Raw genomic sequence first — 12211 nt, 5'->3', positions numbered from 1 at the left:
GCAGTGGTTTTGCCGCTAATGGATTAAGCGGGGCTAGAAGGGTGAGTGGTTGGGTGCATATCAGATATTTGTTCCATCATTGTGGAGTAATATGTACATGTATAACGTAAATTGGTTCTCTGGAAAATCAAATTAGGAGATTTACTCCATGAATTGTGTTAGTGTTTGGAGTCTTTTATTCTTATTTTTTGAAAGGTAGAGTGCACTGTTGTAATTTTTATTGGATGTACCTTCCAGTGTCTGTCTTTTTCATCTTCCCAGGTAACCTCTTTACTCACTGTGGATTCCACTATTAAACCGACAAGCTTTAACACAAATCTTCTGGAATGTTCTTTAAGTTTTTTTTTTCAGAAATTACGGTGTCGCTCATTTTTCTCCACTGACGTCGGTGACCGTATAATCACCTTGTCCCTAATTTCGCCACTTACTAAGAAAACCAACCAGACATTACAAAACGTGGTGAAATTAGGGACCTGGTGACGGTCACAAACATTAATGAACGTTAAAGAGTTCGTGCAATTAAGATACACACATGCAAATGTGCACCAGTTTGAACTTATGATGGGATACCAGGGGAGTAGAATAGTTAAGCTTTGGTTGGAAACTATGTCTAAAAAAAGCCTACAAACAAATATAAACTTTTACAGATGACTGGACTATTCACATAATAGCCAAAAGCACCTTCTGCTGATACTCACTTACAATGACAATTAAATGCAGAAATGAACTTGTAAATGCACAAACTATACATGTGGATAATTTTACTTCAACTTAAATGCATTGGTGATTGAGACACTTAAACGATAACCCTGCAAATGTAAAAAGAAAGCGCAGTCTACGTGACATTGATGAAATCAAGTACATGTGCGTGTAACTGAAAAGGCTTTTTTACCATGACCCTGCTGTGGACACATTGCTTCCTACCCTACATACATGTACATGGACTGTTTAATTTTCATGGAAATGGCAGGTCGTAAAGATGGCATTTGTTCAAACAATGCAAACTGGAGCCTCAGTCGTTTGTTATACGTAATCTTCAAAGGAAAGTTTGAAAGTGAGCCTACTGTAAATGTAGTAAATTTTGAACCTGGTTTATAACAATGAGATAAAAAAGGGACATGTACTGAAGATTATCCCGTGTCTTCCTGCAGCAGCTTGGCAAAATTTAAAGAAAAAAAAAAACCAGCGGCAGAGAATACGGTGGCTTCAAAGAGAATTTGCTTGCCATGTTTGTGTTCAAAGTACAGACTTTAGTGGTAAACCAGACTGGGATCCGTCTAATCTCTGTGGATGTGTGCACAGACATATATAACAGCAATCTACCATTTCAGTCGAAAACTGGTATGAAGATGAGACTTGCGAACGCATTGTCCAATTAGTGTGTACTGAATAACATCACGCCCAGAGGAGTGAGGGCTAACTGATTCCCACGGGGAGGTTTATGCCAGGAAGTTCATTAGAAGTGTTGACGTGGATATTCCTCCATAAATCACACCCGTTGCCATTCCTGGATCCTAAGAATTTTCAGGAGCAGGCGTTTGTAATTAACGGAAGATAACATATCAGGGAGCCGTTCCATTTTGTTTCTTTCTTTCGGAATGTTGTGCTATCCTTTAAACTTCCATAACATAAGGAACGTCTCTAACCAAACCAGTGGAAGTTACATAAGCAAGATACTTAATCCACATTTGAAAAGGTCCTGTATATGGCTTATGAGTGCTTTTCATTATAATTTTTTTCATTTCATGATTTTCATGCGGGATTAGGTTGTTTGACTGGGATGATTGGAATAGCCTTTGACCGATAAAATCACTGGGAAAATGGGTGTGCAAATTGAGGATTTTCGTTAATTGTCTGATTGTTCTCGTCTCAGTTATGATTTTGATTAATTGAGTGTTGAGCAGTCAGTTTGAATTATCAGTAATAAAGAAGCAAAGTTATAGTTTTTCTTGAGATTGTCAGTGGGACTTTTGGGGGGGGTTACGGTGTCTTTACAGACTAGTCAGCCACTTTTACCAGTACCTTTCATTGAGTTTTTGTGTTTGTTTCACATTTTTGGGAAGTTGTTTGTACATAACGGTATGCTGTTGGAGATTCTGATTGAAGAAGTTCACCGTTGTTCTGTTGTGCCTACCAAAAGGGATCCTTAACAACTATTTCTAGAAAATGGATTTTCACTTGTCAAAAGGAAAAAACCTGTAAGAACAAAATTGACTTTTATTGATCAGTTTAATAATCAAGTAACTGAGTCATAATTTCCGTCCCTTGTAAATAGACATGTTTTTGTCCAGCCAAGGAGCATTTCTCTTGAAAGTTTTACACATGAAACATAATTTGCTGTACTTATTTATCCTTTTGGGTCAAACTTGTACTCATGAAAATCAACTCACAATCACATGAAAAATTCCATGCACTCATAGTTTCATAGTTTATACCAAAGATCGTATAGCACCACGTAGCGGCATAAGATGGAGAACTTCACCGTGAATAAACGTAAAACATTGTAATCGCATTGGCGCCATTTGAGCAAGTGATATGCCTGCGCATTGCACATTAATGCATAAGCGCAGGCGCCGCGGCAGGCACGTACACCTGGTGCGCCAGCGCCTGTGCATTACCTTGAACCACGCAGGCGTATCACTTGCTCAAATGGCGCCCATGGTGATTACCCCTTTTGGGCAGAGTTATCCATCTTGCGCCTTCGGCACTATATGATCCTTGGTTTATACTCACCTGACAGAAGTCCCTGTAGTCATATTTCTGCTCACATGAAAAATATCCATACATTTTCATTCTCACAAAAGACACCTACAGTGTATAGTAAAATGTTTGAACTTGAACCCCCTACTGAAACACTTTTGCTCATACTCAAGGGAAATGAACTCAACTACAACCAACACTGCTTTGGTCTGTCCAAACCAGTAGCCAACAGGAGGCTTGTGGGAGAAAAAAATTCAAAATGTCAACGGTGCAACATATCACTCAGGTTCATGTATGCATCAACATTCCCTCTCCAGTCGATTGAGCCATTTAATGATGTCAGAGATAAAACTCTCACAGTCTGCAATGTTGATTGCTTATCTGTGGCATCTGAGGAGGGTACGCTTTCCCGAGTGTTTGACTTGGATGCCAGGAAGTACTGCATCAGCTGCAGTTTTGAACCAAAAAAACTTCCACTGTACAAGAGCTGCATGTTAAGAGGAGTCAAAGTTGTAAGGCCTGTTGATCAGTCCACTATCATTTCTGTGATTTTTGTTTCTTTTTATGCCATTTGGCTGTTGTTTTGGGCACATTTGGACTCACTTTGATGACGATTGGACCTATTGTTCTCCTAAAATTTAAAATTATCAAGTAAATGTGCTACAAATTCATGTATGAATTCAACAAAAAATTTCTTTGGCCAAACCATAGGAGTTGTGATAACTGACCCTAACTGTCCTCAATCCTCCAATTTCAACACACCTGTACACCCTAATGGGTTAGGCTATTGGAGATAATGACAGTAAAGTTTCTTGCTGTTGATCTTTACCGGGACCAGTAGTGTTGATTTTTACACACCTATGCATGCTTGCAATATGTCAATAAAATTTGTCATTGCATGACAAACATTCGAGGGGGGGGCTGTGTTGGGGGTTGGCAGAAATCTATACACCCCCAGCTTTGCAGTTATCCTCTGATGTTTTCACTCCATGTTTGGTACATTTTTGTTATATTGGCAAGATCTGCTCCAATGTAGAGTTACTTGCAACTGTCCATTAAATGCAACCCTCGTAAGTTCAGCAACAGAGTATTGGTACACAGGAGATGAATGCTTTCTAATTTGTAAAACTGAAACCAGTCTTTTGATTATTCCTCTTTTTACGACCAGCATATGGTCATAATTCATCCATGGAAATTTTAAACCGTCTGCACTTTTGTGAAAACAACATCCGTGACAATGTACTTGTTTTGTGTGGGTTGTTATAATATTAGGCAAATTAGTAAACAAGTTTTTTTCTTCTCAGTATTTCAGTCTGGAAACAATGATTTAATAACTGCCAGTACTTCTATATGTCATTCAATACTAAAAAGGAAAAAAAAAACCACTTTTTTTGGCAATGAATTACATGTACATAATGATGGACCTGTGTATTTTGGAATGTGTAGGGTTGCCGACGGAATATTTATAAGAAATGAACAAAGTTTTGTTAAACGCGCTTTTTTGCAGCCACTTTACTTTTTAAAGACGTGTGAAATGCAGTTATTTCTTGCCTTTGCTTAGGCCAAGGAATGCTGCCAAAGATTGTAAACATTTGTCATTTGGCAACAATCGAGACAATGGAACCCTGAATTTGTTCCCATTTACCAATGAACTTTAATTAAATTATTGTGAGTATGAAAACATCTGGCCTTTCTTAATTTTACAGTTTAAAAATCAATTTGTGTTTTTTGGCCGCCACTCAGACACTGCAGATGCTTTTATTTAATTAGATGTGGGTATTTTGGACACTTTGCTGGTCATCATCCTCCTTGATTCCAGCCACCATTTTTATTTTTTAAATTAAAGTGCTCTCTCAGTTATTTTTTAAAATCTGATGCCGTGTTGATTCTAAGTAACAAGAGCTGAATTGAAGTTGACTGTTTCTAGTCCTCTCTTTTTTGAATTGTAATTTTGTGCCAGCTATCCGAATTTCTTTTGCCCTCAATTAACGAAAAGGAATGGCTGGAAGAATTTTGGTAGAAAATTCTGCTGACTTGATTTTCAGAAAATTTCATTCATCTTCTCTGTTTTTGTTGCTCCGTGAATATGTGAACAGCACTTAGTCGTGGAAAAATGTTTACAGAGTCAATTGCAAACGTTTCCCAACTTTCCACCTGGAATGCATCAAACAATTGGAATAAAATCAAATTTGTTTCCAATTTTATCAATCAATTGTTAAAAATGAAATGAACACACACAAACAACAAGAAAAATAAGAACAACAAAGAAAGTCAAAGAGATGTCTTACTTTGTGCAAAGAATGTTCAATGCAGTCCTGTCACTAAGGCATCGGTCAGTATTTCATCAGGCAAGAATCACTGCACACTTAACGTAACATCTCTCCTACAATGATACTCAGTGCAGTGAATCGACCAGAGCCCAAAGCCAAATAGTTTGTTGTCACCGTTAGCTGACTTGAGATGACGTGTCGTGTTGGTCAGAGCAGAACCTGTTATGCCACCAACTCAGGAAAGATGCTTTCAGCAGCGAGGCAACTACACAGACACACACACACCAGGCACTGTAGGCAGAGCTGAACTCCTCTTTCTCCTCATGAGGCAGGTAGACCATCCATCCTATGCCTGCACTCTACAGAGGCTGCGTACCAGGATGACTGGGATTATCACCAGTTGAGCTAGAGAAATCATTACCTCACCAAACCTCTGGGGCACTTTTCCCTCCTCCGCTGCACAGCATCGCTTAACCAATAAGCCGTTTCGCTCCCCTGAACAGACACTGGCTGCAAACGTATCATCCGGCAGGGCTGGTTAATAAAAAACGGAGGAATCTACACAGGCCACGTCAGGGCCCCACGGTGACTGACATGTATAGTGCATGCATTGTGAAAGGGGAGAGGCTTAGCTTGGCTCCTGGCCACGTTAAATCAGGCGAGATTGTTACGAACAGGTGCATTCGGCACAGGGAGGTAGGGAAACAAGAAGAAGGGGGAAAAACAGGTACGTGTGAGCTGAAACAAAAAGAGGACTTGTTTCAATATTAAGTCAGGAGTACAGGTAGTTGTCCATCTGAAATTGAGTGAAGTTTACAGCTCAGTGGTGAGGGATTCTGTAACAAGACAGGAGCTAAGGTGGGACGCAGTGATACGGGAAAACAGTTTGATGCAGCACTGGCACCTGTAGTGTTAGCCTCAGGATCCGGAAATGCCGTTATTGCATTCAGCAGTTTAATCCCAATTTACTTCATCAGCCAACCAGCTAGCACTGCCATCCTCACTTTTATTTGGTATTGTTTCTTAACTTCAGACATTAGACAGTGCACCATCTGGGATGAATTTTGTACTTACTTGTCGCTAGAAGAAATTATCTTTTAGACTAAATGGTGACCTTGTTATAAGGCAACATAATCGCCCTTCAGAAAACTGTGCAATCCTCAAAATTCTAGAATATTTTCTCAAATAATGAGGTGCTGGAAGACAGAAAGCAAACATATTATCTCAAAGGTTATCACCATCAGCCATCCCTCTGGGTTATGGTGAATGCTTGAAAACCAGCTATGTGCATTGAATGTGTGAAACGTAGAGCGTATTAAATGAATGCTTTGACAAACGGAGCCTAAGCAGCAGGACTGGAATGGTTAATCATCGACCATGCACCGCCTTACCTGTCCATTACCACCAGCCAATACACAGACGTGTAATTTGTGATAGGAATTAGCTCCTTTGGAAAGCCAGACCAGGACTATGAGTGATCAGAATCAGATTGGTTGTATAAACCTGTCAGTAAAGGCCTTGCAGTATCTCTGGGTTGAACTGTACCAAAGCTGAGGAATTCTCCATGCACATTATCCATCGCAAGAAATCCTTCTCAAGCTTTTCTACACATGAGAACTCAGAAAGTTTTTCCACTTCATGTACAGAAGTGGATCTCAGCTAAAAGTGAATTGAAAAGTTTCTTCAAACACCTATGCCACAGAGGTTAAGATTACAAATACTGCTAAAAGTTGTGGATAAAAGTTGAAATGGTTCAGTTGTGCTTAGCATTGGTTGAATTCCCAATGCCATTTTTAGTTTTCTCCTACAATTGAATTCCTTTTCTGAGGAAATTCTGTATTCTCCTTCCTACAGAAACAGAAGTCATTGACCCTGATGGGTCATCGCACCTTCCAAGATTTTTTCCCCCAAATCCTATCTTCCTTGTTCAGCATTCCAATTTGCAGTCTACTCATTTCCTCAATTACTTCTCTCAGAATTGATACTATGGAATGTGATACACTGATTGCATATATTTAGACTGAGTCAATTTATGACACACGCACAAGAAAATTGAGTGACATTAAGTGAATTAAGGGACTCCACGCTCTTTATGTTTAGCCCAATCTGGGCTGGGCAAGCATTGAAACATTACCAAAGAGGTTGCGCAATGGATTCCATGAATGCAAAGAACACAAGGCATAAGAAAGAGGACAAGAAGGGTGGGGCCAGCTAGCTTTCATTCTCTTGCAAGCAACTGTAGCAACATCCCAGTTTCCAAACTTTTGACCTGGGGTTAAGAGTCCTTTGAGATGCTGTGGTGTTTGGTTTGATACGGGAGCTGCTTCATAATTAGGGACGTTATTAATGTCCTAATGATAACTGCTTCATTTTCAAGTTGACATGGTGGCCACACTATGACATGAACAGCTAGGGGAGAAATATGCCATTTCACGGCTTCTAGCAACAGTAAGGGCACTCCAATAGGAATCTAATACCGTGTTGCTTGAATGGTATTTAAGGTTCTGGTATGTTTCCTTCGTTGCTAAGCTTGCCCGGGAGAGGTGGTCTGCAAAGGTCGGCATACGTTTTCACTTTTCCTAATAGTAGGTTTTTGTGATTTGGTTTTTCGTATCTGGCGACTACCAGAAGCAGTACGTTGGGTTGCGTACATAGGCAGGGTTAAATAGACCAGAATATTGCCTCCTGGGTAGACTTCATTCACATAAGATGCATTTCACATATATATTGCAGACCAAGGCGATTCACTAAATATTGCAATAAAAATGATTTATGAGTCGAGTTCTGTTTAGTACACCAGTATTTATATTTCAAAAGATAATGTAATATAGCTATAATATTTTGTAGTTTTAAAATAAGTGTTATCTTCAAGATTGAAAAATCCGGTTAAGAAAAGAGCAAAATAAGTAACGTGATATACATGTATGACATGTCTGTTGCAGATTAAGTTTTGAAGTTAAAAGTTATTTAAAGTTTGTAAAGATATGAACAGAAATGTAAGAAAAAGAAAGTACTCCTTAAACCCCCCAAACCGTTGTAACTTCAAACGTTTTATTTCTGAGTCCAGTAAATCCATAAATATTTGTATATGGGACGTATTCCTTTTCACACTTTTTGGTATATACATATAAGATATTAGTCTTTAGGCTACATTCCATTAAATCAGGGCATTACTGGAAACATTTCCGTACCAAAACTTTTGGAACAAGCAAAATCATGCTCCATAGGAGTGGTTATTTATTATGATAGTGACAGAACCAATTTTGGCATGTACATATTTTGCTTAGATCTCAAATATCTCAGCCGTGAAAATGTTCTGTTGTGTTTTTGGTGAGTATCAACAGTTTTTCAGTCTTCCCTCTAAATTTATATTTGTCATTTTTCGCTAACCCCTCGAAAGGAAATCTTCTGCCTTTTTTCCCCTGAAAACCAAATGGAGACTTGTGGGAAAGTGCAATGAATACAATCTTCAAATTAGTAACGGTTTGCGGTACCATGATTCTGATTACATGAATTGAAGTGCCGAAAGGGTCGGCAAAATGAAATGAGTGTCTATATAATCCGCCGGTTATTTCCAAAAGCTGCAGACTGAAAGCAATTTGAAGTTATTGCAGATTTGTCTTTTTTTAATAATGGCTTTATTAAAAACTAGTGTTGATATGGGTAGATTATATTGAGTGAGATGTTCCACTCGTGACTGGCTGTGAATTGACCAATTCATCAACAGCGAGTTAGTGACGCCTTTTGTCTTGATAAAAATCAGGATTTACTTTTCCTTTTCCTGTAGGCATACGTGTGTCTAAGGGCATTTTATTTCATGAATAAATTTGAAAAGTTGAATGCCTTGCAATTGTTCCTGAAGCATGGTCGGCACATGCTTGTAAGAGAGCATGTTGGGACAACTTGTTGTCAAAGCCTACAATGATAGCAGCTGGACTGGTGTATTGGTTGTCCTGTTCTATATCATTGATCTGCAGCTAATATAGTCGTGCTGCTGCAGTCACAACGGAATACTCCAACGCGAAGTCAAGCACCTCACGCAAGCCATCCTTTCCCCCTCCCTCTTGCTCCAGTCCCAATCCAGGAAGTCCTGCCGTGAAACCCTCAAGACCCGCTGTTTGTCCAATCAGTCGCCCGTCACACCACCCATCGGTAAACATCCAGCTGCGCGGCGCAATCGCCGGTGTTATGCTTGCGTTCACGCTCCATTTTCACAGTTGAATGCCGTCCAGAGAGTGAACAAATGGACTATAAAATGAGGGACCTGACAATTGAAAAGCAGTAGATCAGAAAAAAAACCCAATCCTGGCACACATCCTTGGCCTCATGCATGGACATGTATGTGTGTCTTGGCACAACTGCAGCTTGTACGTTTCCACCATAACACTTGTGGATCTGCTTGTAAATTTCGACAACCCTCAGAAAGCCAATCTCAGGAAAGACAGAGCTTCAGACGCAGTATAGGTTTCAAAACCGTCGCCTATACACGTTAGCTTTTTCTCCAGTACAGATCCCAGCCAGTTTGTTCTTCTGTTTATCCCTACACTTTTGTCTTTTTTGTCATAATATTAGAGCACCATACATGTACCTTTAGTAAGTTATAATAAAATCAAAAAGGCTATGGGCCCTCACTACAGTTATGCTGTTTTGCCAAGAACCTAATGTTGAAGATATGAGCAAATGTACGAAGGGAGTATTCACTTCAGTGACTCTGTCCTTTGGCATAAGATGCTGATCATGTACTTTGTATCCAAGGAAACAGAGTGGTGATTTCTCAGTTTTTTTTCAGATGTCAACGCCAGAATTGTGGACCTTTATTGAGGTTTAACCATGCGGATTTTTCATCACTCTGTAGCACTTTCCACAAAAACTATCTAAAAGGATACACATGATTGCAGCTATTTGGGCAAGCACTTGTCCCTCGTTTGTAGCTCTTAAAAGTCGTAGTGTTTTATTGTTCTCATTGTTACAACCTCTCTGCTGAAAAGAAGCTTCGTAAATTTCTCTTTGACAGCCCTCCCCCATTGAAATGACTGCAGTCAACATTCACGAATTGTCCACTGCCATATGTTTGGAGTGCACGGTCTAATACAGGACGACTTTATTTGAGGCTAATGGTAACTGGAACGCTACAAAACATTAACCAGAGATGAGCCGTATATGCTCATTCTAAGCCAGGGCCAGCCTAGTTTGAGATTGTGTAAAGGGTGCTTGGGACTACATGGCTAGTTGGCAATTTCACGGGTCAGCAGTGACTGAATTGGCAGTCAGTAGAAAGTGCTGTTTGCACTGGGATTGTACCAGTACCTGACATCCTGTTGTGATTAATATCGTGAGACTGAGGTTCTTCTTCCTCTTTCGTACGATGATCAAGGTGTCAGAATACGTACACAATTGTGTATGATCTTCATTGCATTCGTGCATGTTTTGTCTTACCTTAGTGTGGTGTCATTTGTATAAATTCTAGTTGTTCTTTTTTACTTTACTATTCATGGGTTGCCCACATGCTGCATAGAAATTCATTGCACGTATCTCTGGCTCAGCGAGTGGAATTTTGTTTTTTCTGATGGTGGGTTGTTTTATCTCATGCTTGCAACTCTGGAAGTGCAGTAAAGGAGTTGGAGATCTGTCTGTTCATTTTTAAATGGTCTGCTGTTTTTCCACAGTTACCAGATGTGTTCTTGAATAAGTTGGATTTGCAGTACTTGAATTAACCTGACTTACCCAATGTAAAAGAAATATCATGACACAGATTTTTGTATTTAATTACGGTGTTGTACAGGGTCTAGTCAAATCGCATACTTGAATTACATGGCTTCCCCACGATTGGCCACTGTTACTAGTAGGCAAGCGCTATTGGTAAATTACATACATACATGTAGCAACCATATGTTGCACATTGGAAACCAGACAGTGAGGCTTATTTCCATGCAAAATAACAGGGAATTGTTCATCAATTGGCAAAATGGTCACCATATCGGTGCCATGTTCAGTTGTTAGTAAGCACCCAGCTGGGTAATTTTGTATTTGATTATCAATGTATCAATAAAATGTGTGCCATTTTTAAAGTTCACACAAGTAACATTTACAGGTATCGTTGGCGGCAAATAGATAGTTTTGGTATTAACTCCAATGGAGTTGTCAGCACACATGCATTCAGCACTGATCTCCTCAAGTCTAGTCAAATTGGCCCGTACACTCACTTGAATGATAATATACATGGTGCCCATTGAATTTATCATTCCATGTACACAAACCCTGTCAATGTTTAAAGTTCTTCCCCAGCCACAACTGGAAATATACGGTACCGTAATGTGCTGTTGTTGTGGTGCACTTTTATAAGTGCAGCACGTCCTGTACTGCACCACGACCCATCCACATGAGGCTAATGTAATTACAGAAATACAATTGTACGGTGGAATGTTTGTTGTTAGAGGGAAAACGTGACAAGAAAAAGAAAAAAGAAAACAAAAATCGTCCTAATGATAAACCTTGTTAATTTTCATGCTCGAGAATTTTCAGAAAGAAAGTACTGTAGCTTTAGAGCCTGCTGTCCCTCCTTCAGCTGTTAATTGCAGTGACTACTAAGTAATTAGGTTAACGGACTGCCTGTTTTACTCCCAACGAGTAAGTGCCCTTTTGAGTTGTACAGCCGTGTCTTTCATCTTCATTTATACACAGACTTTTGGCCCATTGAATTACTTTCCCGAGTGGAGCCTAAAGTAATACTGTCTTTTTCTGACTTAGTTGCAATTGCCAAATCACATTGAATGAGTTTATAGTGAGTGCAAATCCTCCCTCTACCCTGGATTGAACGCAGATCCGTTCAGGTAATTATTTGATTAATTCCCCTCTTTTGACTGGCTGTCCAGTTTGGACTAATTTGATGGGCTTTTAGAGAGTTTGCAGTATGGCAGGCTTGATCTGTTTTGTGGCAGTTGTTTTTTTTTCTTGAGGTTTTTTCCTTGAGAACTGGATTCTTCTTTGTTTGTCCAATACATCATGTGGTTGGACTCTCTGAGCTCTGAATAGACCCAAACATCCTCACGCTCACTTTGGATCACTGTATTGCACAAAGCTCTCGAGGGGAACACTTACATAATAATTACATCCAGATGGTAACAAGTAACCCAAAATTATGAATGATTATTTTGATTGTTTGTTAAGATACATGTTCGACTGCTGAGCATCTTTAGCTAATCACAACACCCCTTAGATACTAGAAGCTATGACTAGTTACA

General features: G+C 39.5%; 2 protein-coding genes across 4 annotated transcripts in view; one reads left to right on the top strand and one right to left on the bottom strand.

Moving 5' to 3' along the window:
• LOC110973239 (TBC1 domain family member 19-like) overlaps positions 1-12211 on the top strand; it is a 164548-nt gene that overhangs the window by 27691 nt on the left and 124646 nt on the right. The gene's annotated exons all lie outside the window — the stretch shown is intronic.
• Positions 1-12211, bottom strand: part of LOC110973240 (cholecystokinin receptor type A-like) — a 106644-nt gene that overhangs the window by 48234 nt on the left and 46199 nt on the right. The window contains exon 1 of one of the 2 annotated variants that reach the window (XM_022223919.2): positions 4989-5423. The exons of the other annotated variant lie outside the window; for it this stretch is intronic. The gene's annotated coding sequence lies outside the window, so the exon portion shown is untranslated. Of the gene's footprint in view, positions 1-4988; positions 5424-12211 lie in introns of those variants that run through there. 2 annotated transcript variants of the gene reach the window in all.

The sequence above is a fragment of the Acanthaster planci genome, linkage group LG02 (assembly GCF_054643075.1).
Source record: "Acanthaster planci isolate LZ-2023a linkage group LG02, COTS_SCS, whole genome shotgun sequence".
Classification (NCBI taxonomy): Eukaryota; Metazoa; Echinodermata; class Asteroidea; order Valvatida; family Acanthasteridae; genus Acanthaster; species Acanthaster planci.
This window is presented reverse-complemented; position numbering and strand designations above follow the sequence as displayed.